Consider the following 5,000-nt stretch of genomic DNA (forward strand, 5'->3'; position numbering starts at 1 on the left):
CCATTTTATTCAGTGAAGCTTCTTTTGGGGGCCAAATGTTTCTTTAGTACGTTTTGGGTGTTATTTTTAACGACTGAACGTTTTCACACATTCAAAAGTATTAATGTTAGAACGGAGTAACATGTGAATAGTGTGAAATTCATGTAGGCCTAACCCGAGACAGGAGCTCACGCTCGTAATGAGGCTCGAAGTATAATTTTTAAATGTCACAAAGACTTGACTCAAGGCGGGATCTCAAGTGACGTCTAATTCGTTTCTGCTTTGGATGGCCGGGTACACATCGAGATCACGCGCCGTTACTTGTTTTGCACCCTCTTGTGTCCACTTATCACTATGAGTTCAGTTCAGAAATTGACGAATTTGCCAACCGTTTGTACACAGCGAATAGGCTCATCTGCCAAAAGTGGGAGGAGCCAATCATATTGCCGGACTTGTTTTTACGTCGCCCATACCTGCATTATAATGAACGAGTCTACAAGTCTGACTACTTTGATTGGTGGAAATTCCGTATACGTTATGCAAGATCATGTCGTTCATATGCAACTATGAATAACTACTAATTACCACCGACAGGGGTCCGATTGGCTTATCCGTCAAGTCGGACTCACTGACTGGTCACGTATGACACACGGGCCGTTTTCCAATACTCAACGCCGGCTGCGTCTCAGGCTTCAACTGTTTTTTTACTTCCTGACTTTGAAGCTGTAAGCCCACTAATTAGTCTAACAGTGCGGCAAAACATCAAATAAGATGCAAGAGAGCAAAAACTTACAGTAATCCAATTTGATTTAAACGCTTCAGGCCCACAATCGGGGATTGGTTTCGGGGACGAAGCCTGAGACGCAGACGAAGTTGAGTATTGGAAAACGGCCACGTTGTACAATGAAGGCTATCAAATGAGGTCGCCTTATGAGGGTTATACAAGCAGCGGGGCCGGACGCCGACGACCGTGTAGTGCGTACCGCATACCGGCTGAGGGGGTGGCTGACTAGGAAAGAGCAACGCAAGTCCGACTTGATTCAAGTCTAAATGCTATACAGTTGGCCTGCGCTACAATCTTCTTTTTAGCGCCCCCTATTGCCTCTAAAAAATTCTGGGAATTGACCAGCTGGGAAGGGAACAGGGAGCAAACAACTCTTCAACGGCGCATAATTACAGCTCGTTGGAAATGTCAGAACTTTCAAATACCTTTCGTTGCCTGCCATGGAGAAAGATAATACTTTGATTAAAATGCCCGGCCTCTAACTTTTTAGACATTTTGCAATCAGTTTGCTTCCTGATAAGTCAGCTCTCGCATACAGTAGAGAGCTCACTTATCAGTAAACCTCGCCCCGCGAGGTTCATAGGCCAACTACAAAATGAGTGTTCAGCGTTTACTAAACTGCCAATCAAACAGTTGGATCGATGGCAAGTTTCAAACACGTTTATTGTTCATTGTTGCCTTTTTGTATTTTCCATGTTTTGTTCAAACGAACCATATCCAATTTTCAGTCTTTCTGTTACAGTTTTGGAGGGTAATTCGGGTACCTGGGTTTAGTGCGTAGGCAAAACAAATATCGCTTTATTGAGAGAAGCTTCAATTTAATAGCCTTACTCTGCTTTAATAAGCTTACAAAATTGCGGAAACTGGTTTCGTTGTGTTCAATCGTTAGCTTTGGTGTTTGTTGATTTATTTTACAAGACAAACCATTCCTTAAGCGATGGAATATACATTGTAACAGAGCCAAATTCCAGAGCAAGCAGTCAGAGTTCCGATATACAAAGAAGAAAACAAGAAACAGACGAATAATGCCTCATGTTTGCACAGTTCAGACACCTGAATTTTTACAAAGAACGTGTCGATGTGAAAATAGCTCCTGATGTTTGAGACTGTTATTGACAAGATTAGTAAAAACTACTCGTATATTTGGCAAAGTATCAACTGATATCAACTGTTCAATAACGCAAGATGTTTGAGGCGTGCACCTGTTACTTTTCACACCTTTCAAGCCTGCCATTGCTAACACAGGTGGATCTAGTTTACCATGCAAAGTGACAGGTATACGGTTTGCGATGTCGATCAGGACGTTGAGTATAATGTTTGCAAGATGCAGATATTTTTTTCATTTTAAGGAGCAAAATTGAAATGTATCGTTAGTGTTTGGCTTCGAAATAGGGTATTCATTCAGCTTAGCTTTGCTATTTTCTGGATTTTTCTTTTCCCTTGTGTTTTGCTTACAAGTTGCTGCAGTCATTAGCATCGACCATCCACGAAGTCAAGATGACTCTTGAACGAACTATCGACATAGTTTTGAAGAATTTTTTAAGGTATTAGGTCAAAGAAGGTGGAGAAATTTGCATTATTTAAAACCCACGAAATGATGGTAAGGAGGACGGCAGTTGAAATTGTGTGTTTTTGCTTGACATACAGGCTTATTAAAAAAACGACGCTGCGGGAGTTATGTCTCAATAAATGTTAACCTATTTAGCATATTACATTTATTAATTATTTTCGTTTGAAAAGTTCGGACAAATTTTTGCAAACCACATGCCTCATTCAACCTGGTTCAAACATTCTGTTTCTTTTTTGTTATTTTAAATATTATTTCGATTACATTAGATTTAATCCGGCTTACGATTAAAGTGTTAATTTCATTAAAAATGGAGTTTTTAGTGTTGTGATGCTGTGAGTGGCATACGTCCAACGCTCAACGGGACTGGACGCATCGGTATGTGAATTCCTCCGGGACGTATGTAACAAGGGTGATCAGGTTTGACCGCCTGTGAAAGATTAGGGAGCGCAATTACGTGCTCTTGTTTAGTTTGGTTTGTTAGGTTAATCATTGTGTTTGGACCAGTTTGGTTTTCACATCTCAGACTGTTCTCACGTTTGCTCAGTTTCATGTAAGTACGGGAGGAGGGTGGAGTGCATCTGGATCCCTGATAGAATTCCCCTCCTTGAAACTATAAATTCCACACACCACGTTGTGTCCACTCCAAAAAGTTGTTCCTCTTGAGGCAGGTTATGCTCACCAGAGCGTATCCAGTATGTCCAAGGGGTCAGGCCTGGCAGAGGCTTTTTTATCCGATTTTCCAGACAGGCGGACACATAGATAATGTTTGCATCGTTACCGATGCACTTACTTTATATTTATTTTATTTTATTTAAATCATTTATTGTATATACTATTTGGACTTCAGCGCGACCGGAGGTCCGTCCCCTTTCTGGGGTCTGCGCCTGACGTGTTACCCTGTTAGAAAAAGTCAGACGCTACAGGTTTTGTGTCAAGTATTATGTAAACAAAAACCGTTTTCCCCTGGGGCCGAGTATAAATACGCCCCATACAAAAACCCGTCCCAGAGACAACATTATCGACATGTTCCATGAACAATACAACTCATTCTTTCACCTAGGGGCTGGCATCTTCACTACAAACATAAATGCCCTAATCGTTATGGCTTACTTACGGAAGAGCTGAAAAGTAGGCCGACTCAGACTTTCGTTTGCACGAACAGACTGGCGTCTTTGCTTGATAATGTTGAGCAAAATTTTTGATGATGATTTCCTGGACTGCTCCTCTTCATTTTGCCACAGATAAACTTGACCCCAAAATGCCCCTGAAACTGTTTTTCAGAGAGAGGGGAAAGCATTGTGTGGACGTGTGCGAGTCCACACAACGCCATTATACCCTACATTGTGTGGACTTCTTTTGGGCAGAGGTCTAGACTACGTATGCCACGCCAAAATAATCGTTTTTCTTGACCTGGGAACACAATTTTCAGCTGGCTTTTTGTACAAGGTTTCCTTGACTATTCCTCTTCCTTTAACAACAGATGACTGTGGACATGTGTAAGTCCACAGTCAGCCGTGCCTTCCTACACGCTCTCTTTTCATTGGCTGCCTCATAGCGAGCCTGCTCGAATTTCGGAGCACTTATGGACTTGGACTCTCCATCCTGGTTTGCCCTTTGCTGACTCTTTCCGGGTGTCCAAGTTGATGTCGAAGCTTCTCAGAGACTCCTTCCTTGTGTCTTTAATAGTGCTTCCTCTGCCGACTGTCAGCGCTTTATTTCACGGAGATGGCGCCGTAGAGAAGCCTTTGGGGATTCACTCATTAGGCAATGCGTACCAGGTATCTGCCCATATAATTAAATGAGCCTGAACCTTCTGGAGCAGACGCTGGATGCTGCAGTCTAGTCCAGCTCTCTCAAGGACGGCCCTGCCATGGGCTATGCAGACAGATGGTGTGAAAGTGCTGGGGTTTTCTGGCTGCGGCTAGCCTGTAGTCCAGGTCTCACGTGCATAAACAGCAGAGTCAGTATAATGCACTTTCAGCTTTAATAGTCTACAAGCGGATGCCACTGGCTTCCAGATTGTGGCACGCAGTCAGCCAAACACTGCCCTTGCCTTAGCAATCCGGCTGGTCACCTTATTATCGGTAATAGTCATTTCTGGACAGTGTGCTGTCAATATACGCAAACGATTGCCTCCAGCCTTTGCCCATGAGCTATGACTGGCTTTTTGTCCGTGTTGGTTGATGATGGATGAAAAGGCTGAAATCGACGTCGTCACCACAAAAAAACAGTCCATACTAGCCTGCATTTCTGGTTCTGAGCTGATGTTCGTCGGCGAAGAGGAATTCGTGAATGACATCATTCAGTAACTCCCCAAGCTGTGTCTTGACTGAACACACCACCATCAGCAGAGTACGGATGGGAAACCGCGTACGTCACTGCTGTCTCTGAAGGCATCAGTCAGCAAGATTGTAAACATCATAATGAACGGAGTTGTGGCAGGACACGCCCCTGTTTACGTTACAAAGAAAAAAACACATTGCTCCATCGTTGCCCCGAAATCTCCTTTTAGGGTGTTTCGCCTAATACATGTAAGTGGGCCGCAGAAAGAAAGAGCTTCTAAGTTCTTTTGCGCCTGAGAACAACTACCGCCAATCCCGCGGTTAAAGTTGATTTCCCGTCAATAGAGGGCGGTGCTCAGAATCGAGACCGAAAAAATCGATCATT

This window comes from Acanthaster planci, linkage group LG10 (assembly GCF_054643075.1).
Source record: "Acanthaster planci isolate LZ-2023a linkage group LG10, COTS_SCS, whole genome shotgun sequence".
Classification (NCBI taxonomy): domain Eukaryota; kingdom Metazoa; phylum Echinodermata; class Asteroidea; order Valvatida; family Acanthasteridae; genus Acanthaster; species Acanthaster planci.